Here is a 19598-nt window from a genome sequence, read left to right as displayed (position 1 = left end):
CAACATGGATGTTCCTGGATAATGTCATTCTAAGTGAAGTAAGCCAGAAAGAGAAAGAAAAATACCATATGAGATTGCTCATATGTTGAATCTAAAAAAAAAAAAAAAAAGAACATAAATACAAAACAGAAACAGACTCATCTCATAGACATAGAATACAAACTTGTGGTTGCCAAGGGAGAGGGAGGGTGGGAAGGCATAGACTGGGAGTTCAAAATTTGTAGATACTGGCAGGCATATGTAGAACAGATAAACAAGATTACACTGTATAGCACAGGGAAATATATACAAGATCTTGTAGTAGCTCACAGCAAAAAAAAGAGTGACAATGAATATATGTATGTTCATGTATAACTGAAAAATTGTGCTCTACACTGGAATTTGACACAACATTGTACAATGACTATAACTCAGTAAAAAAATGTTTTAAAAAAAGAATCTTGAGGTAAAGTAGAAAAAATAAATAATGTATATAATAGATTTACTTACTTATTTTGTCAGAATATAAGGAGAAATGATCAGTACACAATCACAGTAGATTTAACATGTTTCTCTTAAAAATGGATAGAAATCATTGTAACAAGTAGTAAATAAGCTGTAGAGAGCTAATGAATGGTATAATTAATTTAGAAAACAGGAGTGTACTCTAATTATGTAATGTGGTAAATACTGCTGCACTGGCATTCATGTTACTATAAATGTTGTAGTCAAGTAACACACTGTATACCTTAAACTTACACAATGTTACACATCAAATTTATTCAATTAAAAACAAATAAATAAAAATTTAAAACGAAACCAAAAAATAAAGTAAGTCCTAAACATTAGTCATTTCATCCATAAATAATTCAAAATACACCTCTGGGATAAAGTCACATTTTTAACAGAACCTGAATTACATGGTCACACGTGAAATATGTAGCAGTATTATTTGTTTGTCAAAGAATAACATCTTTATTATAGTGATTCTTTGAGATTTGTGCAAATGTGCTTTATAGCCCAAAATTTGGTTAATTTATTATGTGTGTGCTTGAGAAGAAATAATCTCATTTTTTGATGCAGAGTTCCATATATGTCAATTAAATCAAATTTATTTGGATTTTCTATATAGTAAGTGACATTTTGTCTCTTTGGCCTGTCAGTAATTGACAGAGCCATGTGGGGATCTCAGGGCAAGAGTAAATTTTTTAATTTCTCTCTATAATGCTGTCAATTTTTGCTTTATGTATTCAATATTATTAAATGCATGGAAATTCAAAATCATTTCATCATGCTGGAATTAATTAAACCTTTTATTATGATTTAAAGACCTTCTTTATCAGTTACAACATAGATTCCCAAGTTTATTTTGGTTAGTGTTTTCCTGTCATATATTTTTTTCATCCTTTGATTTTCAAACTTTCCAGCTCTCGTGTTTAAGTTAGTTTCTTCAAACAAGTGTATGTCTGGACTTGGGTTTGTATCAGTCTTAAAATCTCTACTTTTTAATTGGTGTGTTAGTTCCATTTACATTTTTCAGAATTTTTCATAAATTAGGACTTGATTCCACCATGTTAACAACATGTACTTTATATTTGTTTTCTCCTTTCTTTTCCTTTTGTGTGTGGGGAAGGTGATTCAATTAGTGTTGTTGTTTTGTTTTGTTTTGTTCATTCAATTCCCCCCTCTATTGGTTTGAAAGTTACATGCTCTTTTTAAAAATAATCCTTTAGCACAACATTGTAAAATTATTATAAATCAATAAAAAATGTTTAAAAAAAATAATAATCTTTAGTGTGTACTTTTGAAGTTTTACTATGCTTACTTAAAATCTAAGGTTAACCTATAGTTTAACCTCCTTTCTGAAAAATTCAAAAACCTTAAAATACTGTTACTTAGATCAAACTTTGCTGGTTTACATGCTATCATCGGTCAATATTTTAGTTACTGACTTTAAAAGGAAAAGACATTACTAATACAGCTTTATGCTGCCAATATTTATTTAGATTACCCCTATGTTACCAGTTCCCCTATGTTACGGTCCCTTCTTGCATCTCAGATCCTCCTGAGATTTTTTTTGCTCCTTCCTGAGATACTTCCTTTAGAGTTGAAGGTCTATTGGAGATAAACTTCTGCAGTCTTAATTTCAACCTCATTCTTGAAAGATAGTTTACTTACAATTCTAGATTAATAGCTGTTTTCTGACAGCATCTTGAAGCTATTTTCCAGTATATCATGGCTTCCATTGCTGATTTTGAGAAGTGTGCTCTCAGAGTTATTGCCATTCAATAGAGTCAATAACCTCTTTTTTTCCTGACTGCTTCTAAAATCTCTCTGATTTGACAATGTTTCTAAAATGTGGCTGTTTATACAAATAATCTGGGTTGCTGGTTTAAAAATCCTGGTAGATTATCAGGTCAGTATCCTAGAGATTCTATGCTATACTGGATTCACAATAATTCACATCGATCTTTCAGTTCACTAATTATCTCTTCAGCTCTATTTAATCTGCTGTTTGGCTAGTCCTCTGAACTATTACATCCAACAACTATGTTATTTCATTTACAAAAATTATACTTCATTCTTTATCAAATCTACCTGGTCAGGTTTTCTAGTCTTGATTCCTTGCTCATTGTTAATTTCCCCTATTATCTTTCTAGTGTTGCATGCATAGATATTTCACATTTAATAATTTCCATATTTGAAGACCCTGGGAGTAGAAATCTTTTGTTTATTTTCTCCTGGCTGTCATATCTTCCAGGATAATGAGATCAATAGTGAGTCTTCAAAGGAGTTTTTGGAAAGAACTTTGGCCTCTCTCCCTACTTTTTGGTCCATTGCAACTCTCCACAGAGTGCTTCTGCCTTTCACCACAGCATTTTCTGACTTCTCAGTGTACTGCTCCCTTCCACCTTCACTGAGCCATAGAACCACTTTTGGGGCTATGGTTGCTTTGGGTGGTCTGTCTTTCCATGGTGACACAATTTTGGAAGAATCTGTCATCACTGGTAAAGCATGTGCATTCAAGTTTACAGCTATTCTGCACCAGCTCACAAGAGGGCAGTGCTCTATTTTGAATAACTCCCCTGAGTGATTGATGGGAGGAATTTGAATTAAAGCCAAGTGATACTTTTTTTTCTGGTTGGTTGAATAGTCAAATTGCTATCTTGCTTTCATGGGGGGTGTGTGTGTGTTTGTGTGTGTGCATGCACATGTGTGCTGGGGAAAGAGGGTGTCGGTTCAAAAAAGAAAAGGAGAAGCTCAGGGCAGTGAATCACTTTTTGCCCAGGAAAGCCAACCCAGGAAGTGAAGGATGGAGAAGTGGCCACAAGCTTCACTACTCATCTTTTGGCTTCAACTGAGCTGTGAGTAGCATTACTACACAGGGTGAGGGACAACCAGGAAAACCTGAGGATTAATCTTCAGAAAACCAAGGGTGAAAAAGTGGAATTCATTCTGACTTATCTGGGAGCACTTGTGGTTTTAATGGAGAATAATTATGATCTGAGAATATCTGATCTGACATCACTTGTTCTGTGGCTGACTTGTTGCTTTTTTCTAAACAGGGGTGAGCAGTGATGACAAGGTGATACAGAGCCCCCCATCTCTGGTTGTCCATGAGGGAACCAGTGCAACTCTCAACTGCAGCTACAAAGTGACTAACTTCCAAAGCCTGTATTGGTATAAGCAGGAAGAAAAAGGTCTCGCATTTCTGTTTGTGCTAATTTCAACTGGGATTGAGAAGAAGTCAGGAAGATTAAGAGGCACATTAGACAAGAAAGAACTTCTCAGGACTCTGCACATCACAGCCACCGAGCCCGAAGACTCAGCCACCTACCTTTGTGCTGTGGAAGCACTGTGCTCACTAGTCACCTGCAGCCTGTACCCAAATGCTGCAGCTGAGGCTCCTGCAACTGTTGGATGGGTTACTTGCTAAACTGGGCATGCTCTCAAAAACAAGCTGTAAGAAAAAGCAACTATTGCTCAAGATCCCTGTGTCCATGTTGACGATTACTTCTGCGGCTTACTGAGTCCCAACTCAGACTGAGTCACATCACCGCATTCACTGCCTTCTCTGCACTTTTCTATGAGAGTCAGCATCACTGACATTTTCAGAGGATCACTCATAATACCAACTCCATTACCACACTATTATGCCCTGTGGTAGAAATAAAGCCCTTTTACCAAGATTGCACCAGCACCTAGTATGTGCACCACCCATCATGGTCTCTACCTGACAGCATGGATGGATGAACAGTTTGCTTTATTTTTGGTTTTCTACTTCCACTTAAATAGACACATTTACAGGTAGAGTTCCATCTGCAACTTTTTTTGCTGGGCCTATTAGCAAAGAACAAAAAAATGGGAAGCAGAAAGCATCATTGCTTGAGTCAAACAAAAATTTTTCTTCCCCGTTTGCAGGAGTCTTCCTTACTCCCTTGATTTGGGGGTTGTTCCGTATACTAGGTGCTTCATGAAAGCGACGTGGTAGAATTTTCTCAAGATGTTACACATTAATTTGAACTCTTAGTACCTTAAGCAGTCTCCCAAAAGAAAGGAGTTAGCCAAACTAAGTTATGCAAAACTAACATAAACTTAGCTTAGTTACGTTTTGGTGTATTCTTTCAATGAAATATTATATAATCATCTATATTGTATTTATAAAGAGTTTGCAATGGAAACAACTGTTTATTGAGAGTAAATGCTACATGCCTTGTACTTTGCAGATGTTACTTCATTGAATTTTCACAGTAACTCTGATGGCTCATTGTTCCTACTCTCAGTTAACAGATCAGGGAATGCAAATTCAGAAAGATTAAGGTCTCCTCCCAGAAAGTAACTAATAGAGTTTGAAATCAAGTCTATCCAACTCCAAAGGCTATGCTTTCTCCATTACATGCCCCATGTTAAATATCACAGAGAAACAAATGTATGCACAGTATGACCACAATTACATACCAGAAAAGTACACAAAACACCAGAATAACACATGTTTGACGTATGGATAAAATAATATGTTATCAATAACATGTGAATAAAATAACACAGTATTGGTTGACCTTGAGTACTGGGCTTAACACTGTTTATTATTTTTCTGCTTTATAACATTCTTTGTTTTTTTAAACTACCTGCTAGGGGCTTAATATCAAGCACTTTTTCAGAAATAGAAAAGAAAAAGACAATATAATTCACTTTTAAATACTAAAATCCCTGTAAAGTGAAACTGAATCGTGTGGTTATTATCTGACATGCACAGTTTAGCTGGATTACAACAAGAACTATGTGTGACCAAATGACATGGCATTAAAATAAGATATCTGATTGCCAGCTCTTCGAAGTATTGTAGACTATCCCTTAAATTGGGAAGGTGTTAAAGTTAAAAAATGACCTATTTCTCCTGACAATTGATTTTAAAGACTAGCTTGTAAGTGGAGTGCTTTAATACCCTGTCTCTGTAGGAGGATGCAGATGGTAAATGCAACCTGGGCTCGTGAGTTTGTTAAGAAAATCCATTGCAGTTGAGCACATTTTAGATTGCACCGCCCGGGAAATGAGGAGACAGTGTAAGAAAGGAGCAGGTAATAATCATTCCAAGGAAGAAATAGGGTCAAATGCAATAGAACGTTCCTGCCATTTTTCAACCTGCGCACACTTCTGCCCATTTTTCTTTCCTCCTTTTCTACATCAAGAGCCAGAAGCCAGGAAGGGAAGATGGGAGGTAAACTCAGCTTTTATTTACTTAAAGCTACAAAATCAAGGTGGGAAATCCTGTGTAAGTCTCCCTGGTATTTTTAAGGCAAATACCAGAAAGTGAAACAACAGGAAGAAGGAGGGGAATGTATTCATTTTTTCATCTGAAGTCCTAGGAAGACAAGAGCTAGAAAGAGTCAAATGACTAATCTCTGTGCAGACGATCATGCTTAATGCAGGAGGTGTGTTCCTCAAAGGCTGTATATAAACTGGATTTTTATCTTATTATCCTCCCCCACCCTTAATCCTCAAGTTTTGTACAAGGCTAGAATTGAAAATAAAAATTGCAATATGAACTCTTGTTATTCACTGTAAAAATCATCCCACCCTCAGCAATTTAGAGTCTACGTGACCACAAGTTTTCCCATACACTATGCCTGTTGGAGACAGTGTCCAGTGCATTAAATACACAGTCATACGTAGATACTTGTACCTTATGACAAATGTTTAACATTTATAAATACATATAGTGGGTAAAGAAGTCTATTATACTATTTGATCTGCTTTTCAATCTGTTTAAAATAGTTCATAATTTTAGATATTTCTTTCACACGTGGTGGGAAGGGATCTCATGAGACTTCCCACATATCGGCTCAATGCAATGCCATCTATGACACACTGGGACATGGCTTTGACCTGGCCAAGCTCACTATCATTCTTGGCTATACCTCATCAGGGTAGAAGTAGATTGTTTTCATCCTTTGCAGATGGTTATGTAAATAGTCATGAGTCCCATGTACCCCACTGAATTCTTCCTAAGGAGAAAATTAACTGAGAGAAAAAACAAGAAACATGAAACTTGGGGTGTTATATGCAAAATTTTATAACAGCTTAAATATTCAGCCACAGGATGGAGCCATCAACTTGTTAGAGTATGTTTTATTAAAAAGCTCTAAAATATAAAGATTATAAAGTTACATAAAAAGTGTTTATAGGGTAATATTAAGTTAGAGAAATGGAACAATGCCATAACCCTGTTCCTCAAGTGTTCTTAGGCTAGTCACTAGTAAATCAACTAGTTTGTTCTTTTTAAGCTTCTGCCTAAAAAATTGTTTTTTATTCAACAGGGTTTTTAAGGCCCTCCTTCTGCCTCTTTTTGTCCTTGACTGACACACCTGGATCCAGAATATCCCATCTCTTCATAATATCACCAGACAGTCCTGAAGAGATATACTCAAAAAATAAATGAGGGATGAGGGTATAGCTCAGTGGTAGAGTGTCTGCTTAGCATGCACGAGGTCCTGGGTTCAATCCTCAGTACTTCCATTAAACAAACAAACAAACAAACAAACCTAATTACCCCTCCTTGAAAATGGTTAAAAAAAATTACAAATAAATAAATAAGCGAAAGTGCAGATTTTTATAAGCTCCCAAGGCCCTGAGTTTGTATCTCAGAATACATGCGTCTGGGACCCTGATGGAAAGGCATGTCTCATGACCAAAATATCCTTTGGAGAATTTGAGCACTTCTCCTTGCACTAGTTCAGAGCTGCATGAGGGAGTACTGACAAATCCCGATGCTGCCCAGTTCAGGGAGTTGAGCCAATTCCTGAGATGCCATAAAGGGATTCTGGCCAAGACTCTCAAATGACTCCACCAAAAGGAAAGCCTCCTGAGACCCATCCCCAACCTTCCTGCATATAGTAGCTATTCAATAAATGGTATTTAGGATCAGTTAGTCTTACTACAGTAACTACATTGTACCTAATGGGATCTTTCCTGCAGTGGCATTCCAGGCACTGAAGCCACTTAAAACATAGGTCTCAGATCTTCCCACCCATCAGTCAGCCCAAACGTGCCCCTCTCCCCTTTCTGGACTCAAGGAAGTTTATTATTCCAGACTGTGACCTCCTCTCTTTTTTCCTTTTTCTTTTCTCTTCTTCTTCTTCTTTTTTTTTTCACTTTGATGGATCTATCTATACTTTCAAAAGAAAACTTTGGTGGGAGACATTTTTGTTTATATGCTTGTTTGTTTGTTTTTTCAAAAAGGCTCCTGAGATGCAAAGAACACAGTAAATCCTCCCAGCTGGTCACAGATTCAAAAATATCGAGAGCTTACAATTTACTCATCATACTTAGCTGTCCTGGATGGAATAAGGCAGCTGGACAGTTTCTTTTTTACTCTTTCCTGTTTCCTCCACAAGAACCAATAGAATTTATATCTTAGAAGACTAACGTCTTACCAAAATAAATACTCTAATTCTAATTAACAAGACTAATAATGAATGATTTCATTAGGAGAAGAAAAACCCAAATTAAAGGAACGTCTATGACCTCAACCTACAGAAATTCCCACTGCTAACTCTTTAGCATTTACACCTTCCATTTCACTTGTGTTCATGAACATGAAAAAGTAAGTCTACACAGATGTGGAGAGTTCACATTATTTCAAAGAACCGGTGTTTCTCAAAGTCACTGCAAAAGAAGATATTTCTGTTCCTTCAAAAAAAAAAAAAAAAAAAACTCTCTGTAGTTAATTCAGTTGAGCTCCTCCCATTTCTGACTCATGAATCCTCCAGAAACCCCCTCCCAGTGACTTGATTATGAGACTGTCATTCTGAAGCAGCCACTGAATAATGGAAGCTCATCACTGAAGACTCCAGGAGAAATGATGACTCTTAAGTTTGTCTTCACGTCACTTCTAGCTCTGGCTCTTCCAGGTAACTGAGTCTGGTCCCGGACTCGAGTTGTCCTTCTGGATGAGGCAGCTAGAATGACCCTTGGCTGGTGTGTGTTCTATGTTGCAGGACCTGGGAGAGCAGACTGGATCAGGCCCCAGGAGACAGAAGTATCTGGAACCGAGGGGAAGACTGTGAGCCTCCTTTGTAATTATGATACTTCATCTATGGGCCCTGTTGATCTCTACTGGTTTCGACAGTATCCCAACCAGGCACCGGAATATATTCTCCACAGAGGATGGAGACACTCCGGGAAAGGGTACGCCAGTTTTGCCACAGAGAGGTTTTATTCGGAGAATACAGCAAATACAACAAGTCTGTACATCAGAAGGGTGGTGCTTGCAGACGCTGCCCTGTATCACTGTGCTCTGAACTCTGAGGGGCACAGAGAGAACACGGCATAGGGCAGCCGCACAAAAACAGCAGCCCGCGGGAGGAAGCAGCTTGTGGCGCACGTAACCACACTGATGTTTTCTTTCTTTCTTTCTTTTTTTTTTTTTTTGCAAGACACATCATGGGAATTTGGAGACACTGGATCACGAAAATTCTGCTCTAACTATATAATAGCTATTTAGTTGTAGGAAAACAGCTGAAGCTTTGGGGATTCCCGTTTCTTGAAATTAGAGATAATAACTCTACTGTATAAGCTGTTATGAAACATAGCCTTTAACCTCCAGTTAAGTAAGTGCCTGCTGTATCCTTGGTGTTCAGCAACTGGCAGATATCTTTTTTCCTCTTACCCAGTAGCTCCTTTTGACTCAGAGTTCCTTTCTACACATACCGGAGGATCTCTTTTATACCACACTGGCAATAGATAATAATAGAAATTAAAACCCTAAAAACACACCCCCACCCCCACCCCCAGAGGTGGCTCCTTTGCCCAGGGATCCCCAGTCACCATGCCAGGTGTGGAAGTTCACGCTCAGCAAGTCCGACTGTTAGAGAACAAAGGGGCGACACTGGTTCCTGGGCTCGTGGCCACGGGCATCTCTCGCGGGGCGAACAGGAGCAGGGGCTAGTTCCTCACAAGACTAAAGGGAGGGGCAAGAGCTTTGGCATTAGCAGGTGGTTGAGATGAGAGAAACAGCTTGGATGGCCATCACCTTGCCCCTGTGTCAGCTCTTACCTCTCCAGGGGGAGATGGGAGGCCAGGCGAGGTGAGTGGAATCCTCACACAGGCTGTTTAAGCCAGTGGCCACCTGCCACCTGTGGCGATGGTTCAAACCACGCTTCTGACTGACTATTACCATCCAATCCGGATCCGTGCAAAGCCTAGCATCTCTGTTTGCAGAGGTGTTGGATGGAGTGTAAGAGAGGAAGGACGATTTAGAGCCTTGTTCAGTATAACGTGCATTAGCCCCAGCACCCTACAGCTTCCAGGCGGGAAACCTCGGGCTCCTGCGGTTCCCAGGGAAGCCTGCCCCAGCCTCACTGCGGCTGAATACCTGCACAAGTCATTAAGAGGAGCTTGGAAATAAGACAGCAAATTGGATTTTTAACAATGTTTTCTTTTACAAAAAGAAACTTGGGTTAAAAAAGCGTTGAGAAATCCTGTGGTTAGAAAATAACTATCAAAGAGCTGCTTAAAGCTAACGTCTTTAAAAAATTGAACTGTGAGCGACTGCTGTTCATGAAAGTATAAAATAATTTATGGAGAATAACCCTCTTAGCTTCATTCTGTGGGAAATTGTTCTTTTCATACCCTTTTGGGGACAGTACAACATTTTGGCATACTCTTTCCATAGTGAATTACTTGGAAAGGGATTATAAAAGTCATTAACTGGTTCATTATTTTTGTTTCATTTCTCAAAATTGACATTATGGACTAATTTTAAGTAGGAAAAAACTCCTAGGCAAAAAAGTAGTAAAAATTTTTTCAACCATTTAGAGAAATTTGATTGAATATTGTGCAACCGTTTAGCGAGCTAATTAGTAAAACTAACAACACAGAGATGTTCTTGACATGCAGTTAAGTAAAACAGAGTACATATTGTAACCACGCTATTATTAATGCTAATATTAAATAATTGAAGTGCATAGATAAAAACTGGAAGGTTTGACACAAAAATGAAAATAGGAATTTATTTAAGGCATTGTATTTCTCAGCATTTTAATTGTTACTTTTTCAGGCAATAATTATGGACTTGCCTCTACATAAATAAAGTTTTCAAAAGTCTCTTAGCTCCAAACTCTGTAGCTTGTATTAAATAACTGAGGACTCTTCTCAGCCCCAGCTCCATGCCCCCGGGTCTTCCTCCTCACTTAACCCATGGGCACCAGCATTCTGGTTCACTGCCCTCCTAACTCCTCTTCCTTACTTTTCCCTGGCCCGCTGACAGAGCATCCACTGGAATGCTCCTTGTGTCTCCAACTCGTCTTTGATATGAACAAGTAAGAAAAAGCAATCTTCATTCTTTGCTCTATAGTAGACCCAGTTGGTGGAAGACTGAACTGATTATACCAACAACTCAGAAATCTCCACTGACCTCTCATGGGAAACGACTTCTGGTTTCAAAGAAGGAAGATTAGGCAAAGCTCTAATCTTCACAGTTAATAGTTTTGACTTACAATTGTTTGAAAATATTTAGTTATATATTTAAGACATTTTAATTTGTACTTCTAAGAGATGAATATCCTCTCATTTTCAGAAAGTTGGAACATGACAGATAAGGCTTAAGTCCCCTCTGCCTACATCTTCATCTGGTCTCTTTTCCCAGAGGTAAATGCTAATCCATGTTTAGGCCCTTTATCATAATTAATATGGAAATAAATGCATGCATGTACTGATGGAAAATATGTTGAATTATTTTGTGGCATTTTACATAAATATTAGCAGGCTTTTTTTTTTTTTTACAAAGCAACTTCCTTTTATTTTACTCAACAAAATGGACTTGTGAACTAGTCAAGTTGATAGAGATAATTTTATTCCTTTTTAATTCATGCAAAGTATATCATTGTATCAATAGTCTATATTTTATTTAATAATACCAGTAGTAATAACACTATTTCTCTATAAGGTAGAAAATCAAGACTCAGCGAGGTTAACTGACCATCACATGACTAGTAAGCGGCAGAATGGAACACAAATTACGTCTTCTGACTTTAATTAGAAGGTTCTTCTAACTCCAGCCTGGGTTTTCCTTGTTTCTCATTTCCAACCCACTTAGAGGCCAGGAGGAAGGATTTCTTCACAGAAACCTAATCTCCCAAGCAAATCTGAATATGTAGCTTCTTATATAAATTACCTCTCATTTAGCCTGGTCCTTATGGCTGTTGGACAAAACAGAGAGCAAAACCCCTCTGCCCCGTATTTGTAAACTTTCCAATAATGCAACACTGTGTTTGATTGTGCCAATTTTTTCCTTCACTCCTTTCTCTCCAACCAAAGAAGCCTATCTCTATTCAGAATCCTCAACAACAGGAACTCAAGCCTGACGTTTGTGTCAAACAGGAAACAGAACAGGCATTAGATAACTGTGGGGAGTCGTCACATGGTGGAGCGTTGGCAGGCTGTACCGGATGCCTGTTTCCAGCTCGGCAGCATCACACAGCTCCAGTGCTCTGCACGAAGCCTGTTGTGCACACAGAGCAGAGTGGAGCCCCGGGCTTGGCAGAACAGCACAGATTTTACTCAGGGAGATCAGAAGTGTGCCCACATGTGCCATCCCAGCCAGCCATGGGCAGCTGTGTTCCATCTTCCTTGGCAGGGACGGAGCCACCCTGAGGGTCCTAAGATGAGAGCATCTGAAGACGCTTTCCTGGACAGGGAAAGAAAATGAGTAATAAACATCAGGCTGTGATTTCTTCTTTAATCTTCTTCAGACACGGGGATTTGGGGGTTCTAAACAGGCTGTTCAGAACCGTCTCACTGTGAGTTGCAGATCCAGCCCATCCTCTTCTCTATTGTCACTTGCTCTGTAGGATTTGACAGCTCCCAAAGAGTCATTCAATCCCAAACTGAGATCTTCACACAAGAAGGGGAGTTTGTGGCTCTGAACTGCAAATATCTTGCAAGTAATCCCGTTATTTTCTTTCTTGGTTTGGGGAGCATCTCAATGGGGAGATATTTCAAGTGGTTTTTCAAAGTGCAGGAGCCTCCAGAAATTTTGATTTTCAATGATTTTCTTGACCTTGCAGAAAGCAGCCAAGAGTGTCATTCTCACTGTGAGGTCAGGAGACTCAAGGGAGTATTTCTGTGCACTCAGGATGCCCACAGTAAAAGGAACAATAAAAACTGTAAGACCAAAACCTCAGAGCTAATATCTCAGACTCACCTGCTGCAGGGACTAGGGGACACCCACTGACCCTAAATGAAAAGATTAGAAACTGTGGGCAGCATAAGTGAAGAATGGAAAGGAAATGATAACTTTGTTGCAGGAAAAACCATCGCCAACTGCATTCGCTGAATGTTTTCAATCCTGTCCTAAAATTGACTCTCACTTTCAAATCTTAGCAGATTAAAAAAGAAAAAAAAGCATTTTGTTTTAATCTGATTTTTTTCTTTTTTCTTTAAACTTTAATATAGTTCAAATTATAAAAACAATTCTATTATAATAAATGAAGCAATACAAAGATATATAAAGAAAAATTTAACCCTTACTCATCCCTCTCTCTCATCCTTATGAGATGAACAATTTTAATAACCTGGTGAGTGTCTTTCCCACCATTCTCCCTGCTTGTATAAATGTAGGCAACACACAGCCATATATGTATATAATGGTTGGTTGTTTGATTTATATGCTTATTGATTTGTTGGTTTGTTTTTATTGGTATATGTCTATACATGTACATATAATAAATCTGTTTCATTTTTCACTTAGTATAATCATAGGCACCCCTACAGATCACTAGACATTATTCTAGCTTATTTAACTTATATCTCATTGTCCACAGTGTAGAGGTGCCATAATCTATTCAAGGATTTCTTTATTGACAGATCTTCAGCTTTGTCAGTGCAGAACTACTGCTGTGATAAATAATTATATCTATATTTGCACAGTTTATCTTTGGGATGGATTTCTAAAAATTAGATTATTGGATCAAAGGATATCTCTATTTTTATTTTTAACTGACATCTTGGATTATCTTCAAATAAAGTTGTAACATTTCACACTTCCACCAGCAGTCTGTGTGAATTTCTGTCCTCCTTTATTGTCATTAGTTTGGAATAATATAATTGTTTTAATTTTGCAAATATGACAAGCCAAAAATTAACTCGTTTTTGCTCTAATTTGCATTTCCCTGGCTCCTAGTAAGATCAAAAGTTTATGACCAATTGGATTGTCTTCTCTGTGAATTGCCTTTTGTATCTGTCCATTTTCCCTTTAGGTTATTTATTTCTCATTAATTAAATGTATGCTAGGGATGTCAAAATTTTCTGTCATTTCCTCACTCTATTGTTTGTTTTCTGACTTTTTTTTATACAGTATGTGGCAGACTATCTTTTGCCTTTGAATATACTTTAAATTTATATAGTCTAATATGGCTGTCCTCTTTATAGCTTCTGGATTTCCACCTTACTTAAGGATATCTTCCATAATCCAAATATATACAAACATTCTTAGATTTATAACCAACAGTTGTATCATTTTGTTTTTTACAATAAAATATTTCAACCATCTGGAAATTGTTTTTATATATGCAATCTCTTTTCCACTATTGCAATGTCTTTGTCATACTTTATGTTCCTGTGTACGTATGTGTAACCAAACAATATAAGTCTTTATTAAAAACTTGCCCTGCTTCCAAACATTAGAGAATAGTGTAAGAATCACTGCAGAATTGGGTGCTGGTGAGAGGAATCACTAAACGCTCCAGTTCCGACTTGAAAGAAGTTCTTGGCAATTCCACTGGGATGAGAGAGGCCAAAGCTGCTTGACCGACATAACAAAAGAGAGATTGGAATGGGGACTGGGAGCATCAGGAGGTGACTTTGGAGAAAATGCAGGCCTTGAGCAGGAAGAAAGAGGTTTAACTTATCCCATCCAACTCCTTCCTCTATAACTGGGGGTAACTAGTGCAGCCTGCCCCACTCCACTTAAGCTGAAGTTGGGCTATAGTTATGTGTCTGGAAGATAATAAGTTCTCAGCCTCTGAACTGGCAGAGGAGATCAGGTTCCTGTGGCAAAAAGATAAAATGCAGGAGAAAGAAAGCGGAGCTAGAAGACGGTGTGCTCTAGCCTACATTCCCATCTTTTACTGAAGCAAGTTCCCATAGTTTCCTGTGAGTTTAATGAATCTGTCTAGGTTCTGAACCAATTTGCCTGAATCTACCCCACCCCAAAGAGCTGCCGCGTGGTAGGGAGAACGCAGCTGCTGGAGGCTGTGCTCTTGGTCCAAGTGTGAGCTTGGTCAAGAGGAAGAGTTTGTGCTGGAGGCTGATCACTCTTTCCAGGAAACCGCAGACTGGAGAGCTCTGTCGTCCCTGAAGAAACCACTAACACACCATCATAAGAAGGCAAGTATTTGGTTATCTGCCACTGAGACAGAATCCGTGACCAGCCAGAGACAAGAGCAGAGATCAGAACCAACAGGAAGAGGCAGGGACCTCTCCTGCACAATATGGGGCCGTTCACAAGGAGGAAGAGCAGTCTGAGCAACCAAGGAAGCAAGGCTACTCAGCCAAGGAAAGGGTGAAAGGAGAGTGCTTTATTCTCGCCCACCTCTCTGCCTGTCTTCTAAGGGGTAAGAGGGAAGAAATGTGAAAAAAATAAAACAGCACAGCCCACCTGTTGGAAGACACTGGAACCCTCCTGCTGGGTGGAGGTGGATGGCAGAGTTTTCACTCTAAAATGGTAATTAAGGTTCAAAATGAAATCATGAATTGTCGAAACAAAACTGCTTTAATAACTGAAGAAAAAGAAAAGACAACCTGTTTCCCAATGGAAAAGAGAGGTGTGATAATGCAGAGTATTAGCAAATATTGAGAAAAATGAAAGCCACTTCATGTTCATACGCCATGACTCAAAACCAGTAACATTTGGTTCCCTTCTGGATTTTACCATGTTTCACTTACTGGCTTACTGCCTATATTGTACTGTTTTGTCTGGAGTAAGTTTTTGTGTCATAAAACAGGAAATTCAATCTTAATATTCTTTTTCAAAACACAGCTGACAATTCCAAGATATTCTCATTCAGTATGTTTCAAACTAATAGAATTCTGGCTGGAATTACATTGGAAACTGACATTTTAGGACATAATGTCTTCCTACCTAAGAATATTATATGTCTGTTAATTTATTCAGGTCCTGCTTTAGTCCTTTAAAAGTAAATTTTGCTTGCTTCTTTCCGGAAGAGTTGGAGACAATGAAATGAATCACTGAATAAATGGAAAGCTTTGTTTATTTTCTCTCTGAATAGGGAAGAGAGCAAACAGAAAATGGAGCAGAGTCCCCAGTCCACAAGTGCCAGCAGGGAGAGGCTTCTCTCTTTAACAGCAGTTACACAAGACTGTAGGTTTTTACACTTCAGACACAAGGCTAGGGAAGACCTTGACCTTGTAGTTTCCACTGTTTCAGAGATAAGTAGAAAGCAAGAGTGAGAGCCGCCACCACAAGGAAGAATATGTCTCTGTGTAGGTCATAGACTCAGCCCTGTATTCATGGGGACCCTTCACCCTCAGTCTGTATGCAACCCTGCAAGAAAGGCTGCTCACTTCTGCTTTTAATCAGCACAAAACATTTCTCAGAATTCATATCTCTCTACACATTTTGTTAGGCAATATAAAAATATTTTAGGCACGATGCTTATACACAAAGAGCTTACTATGTAACAGCCGTGGGAATATCACTCTTACTAGATTTAAGCTTCATGAAGATATCAATGTTTTTCTTACTAATAAGCACTCACTGAGTGATGGTTGAATGAATGAATGACTGGTACTATTTACACCCATGTATAAAGGCAAATTTATAGCCAATGGTTAGAATTTTTATGGAAAAAAATTTTAGCTCCATATAAGAAAAAAATGAACAATTAGAGGTTTTTCGAAACAAAACAGACTGCTCTGAGGTGTAATATGTTCCTTATTACAGGGAATATTCAAAAAACAAGTGGGATATCCATTTTCCAGTAATTTGCAGAAAGGATTACAAAATAATATGATTTTGTGCCAAACCAAGAATTTTAAGTTTTAAATGAGGGAAGATACCATACAAGAACTGACCGACCAAAGTGCTAGTAAAATTCACCACAGATTGAAAAAAAAAATCACTTCCAGATTCATGGAAATTGGATTTTGAATTTTTACTTGAAGCATGTGTAGAATTTAAATGAGGATAAGAGTAAAAGCACACACTTTAGGCATGATAAAATTATTAAGGGCAAAGATCAAGAAAATAAGCAAGAAGACTTTGGGAAATTAAAAAATTTTAATATTACTTAAAGGGACAATTTTTATTGGATGGCATTGTGAGAAAATATGAAAAGTTAGCTTGAAGCAATGGTTAGTCCAAGAGGGTCACACACAGCCCAGAACTGGATTTCTTTCCAGACAAAGAAAAAAAAATGTCATGAGATTATCTGTCTTATTATAAGCAATATTTTTTTAAAAATCTTGAAATTGTTTTTTTAGAATGAACTATTAATCTAAATTTAAACTGCTAACATCAAAAATTTACTTTTACAAACATATTTTTAAATGTATGGAAAAGCTAGGTTTTCATAATAATTGATTCAATGAACAAATAAATTTCCTTTTCCCTGAGCGTTCTACCATCAACTAACACCCACACTGCAGGAGAGGAAAAATCCAGACACTTTCCCAGTGCCCTGCAGTTTCACGATCACTTTCCAGCATGAGTTTTGTTTGGGTGTAGGGGGGAAACTAGCATCTTCTCTGTATTCATTAACCTCATAGAGGACAGACTTTTAAATCTAACAGTACAGACCAGACAAATAAAACGTAGCTACATTCTGCTTTGCTTTGCAATCTGTTCTCTTCCTTCTCCGACTGCAAAAACCCTTGCACAGTTGTCACTGAAAATAACACCTGCTCTCCTGTGAGATTTTTACCCTCCTCAGAACTTGTACTGATGTGGGTTAGATGTGCTCCCAACTACTTCCCTGCCCTTCAGAGTACTGAGTTGCCCTAAGGATAAACTAAGCAGACAGTCCTTCGACATTAGGGCTGATTTCTAATTTACCCCTGCTGTGTCTTTTATCATCACGAACATGTTTGGTGTCTAATTTGGTTCACTCTTAAAAAAGCATGGTTTGGTGTACCTAAAAAAGAATGTTTCTTCAGGCAGCAATATATTAAATTTTTAGGGGTCTTGTAGCTCCATTTTTCTATTAAATGGTGCAGGTTTTGAGCCTCAAGTAAGCATATAAAAAGTAGACATTTACACTGTAGTAAAACTAAAATGGTTATTCCACCTTTGGGTGATTTAGTTTTATTTCCACATCATTCAGAGAGAGAAAGGCACTGTTCAAAGTAGAAACTGAGAAAAGTGAGGAGGAGAAATCTGTTTTATTGCATAAAAGACTTTCTGTAGCGCCCAGTGATGGATGAAGTGAGAGATGTGGAAACTTCCAGTCAGCGTTTGTATCTTTTACTTTCATCAAATATCTACGGTCCATCCTAGAAGAGCAACCAATAGATTTAGAATTATCTCACTCACCACTGTTTCTGTCAAGAAAAAGTTTTCTTGTTCTAGAATGTTGAGTGATGCCATGTACTCATTTAGGGTCTTGAATGGTGGAAGAGACCAAGAATGATTTAAGAAAAAGAGAGGAGAAACAGGAATGGACCAAGGGCAGAGAAGAGTTGTCTGAAACAGGAGTCAATACTTCTTTTCATCTATCATTAAAATTGAAAATTGGCAGAGTTTTTGGAATAGGTTCACAGCATCTCAAAATTAGAAACCATTGTGGAAAAGAGCACAAAGATGCAAGCACTGAATACAACTGCTTTGCAGATAGATTCATTCAAGTGGACATCTGTGGTTTTCTTGTTTTTTTCTGCACAGTAGAGCTGCCATGTCATTGTGAGTCGCGCAAGTTAATCACTGGACCAGTTTGGGGAACATCTTCCACACCTTAGCCTAAGATACAGAGAAAGACAATGCAGAGATGTGAAGAAAGACAGATCTGAGAGCCTATCTGAGGGCATAGATCCAGCTCTGCCTGGAGCTGCAAAAGTCAAAATATTCTCTCTTGGATTCAACCCAGCATAAGTTGAGATTCTGTCATTGACAACAACTAGGTCCATAATTAATACAGACAAAGGCGGGGGGGAGCCTTTTGGTTTTATACTATATAATAAGCTGAATTTATGATGCATTGAAGATATTATTTACTCAAAATAACAAGAGTTATGTAAATACAGATAATCACTGGTTTAACTTCATTATAATAAATACAAATATAATTAATCCTACGTATGTTTTATAAATTTCTGATTGGAAAATTTTGGAAAAATACCAAAAACATCCACAACTCTACCACATAGACAAGCACTCATTCTTTTTACTTATTTCTAACTTATTCACAATTTTGCACATTGTTACATCTTATTATAGAAACTATTGTATGTCCTTTAATTAACAGACTCATTTTTGTCATTAAAAACACTTTGTATTTATAGTTTGAATTATCTACTATTATATACCACAGATATACACTGGGCTTACACATAACTTTGTAATTTTCCTTTTTGGGGATATTTTGATTATTTATTTCCAACTTTTAATCGTTTTAAATAGCATTATGGTGTATATCTATAAATATAAATTTGAATTTGAATTTCTCATCATTTTATTAGCACAGCATCCTAGAACCAGAATTAGTGGTTCAATGGGTGAAAACGGTTTATAATATTTTTGTTCCTTGGCTCTCTTAATAACAAAACTCCTTTAAAAAGTATTCTAAATGTCTTATCCTACTCGCTAACCCCTTTCTTACTTGAACCCACTACCATCAGATTTTCATCCCTACCATTCCATTGGAATCACCCTTGCTAAGGTCACCAATAAGTTTCATCGCAACAAATCCAGTGTTGCATTACTGTTCCTTATCTTACTGTGTGTCTCAGAAGAATGTGGCATTATGGCTACTCCTGGAAACACCATTTCGCCTGAATTCTGAGACTCCACAGTCTCCTTTTTGCCTTCTTCCTCACAAACCACTGCTGCTCAGTCCTCTTTTCTAGATCTCCCTCCTCCGGCTGGTGTCTACATGTTGTGTTGTCTC

General features: G+C 37.8%; 1 protein-coding gene across 1 annotated transcript in view; it reads left to right on the top strand.

Moving 5' to 3' along the window:
• Positions 1 to 19598, top strand: part of LOC105068757 (M1-specific T cell receptor alpha chain) — a 493537-nt gene that overhangs the window by 198308 nt on the left and 275631 nt on the right. The gene's annotated exons all lie outside the window — the stretch shown is intronic.

This window comes from Camelus bactrianus, chromosome 6 (genome assembly GCF_048773025.1).
Source record: "Camelus bactrianus isolate YW-2024 breed Bactrian camel chromosome 6, ASM4877302v1, whole genome shotgun sequence".
In the NCBI taxonomy this organism is placed as follows: domain Eukaryota; kingdom Metazoa; phylum Chordata; class Mammalia; order Artiodactyla; family Camelidae; genus Camelus; species Camelus bactrianus.
Note: the sequence above shows the minus strand (reverse complement) of the source record. Positions and strands in the feature narration are given on the sequence as shown.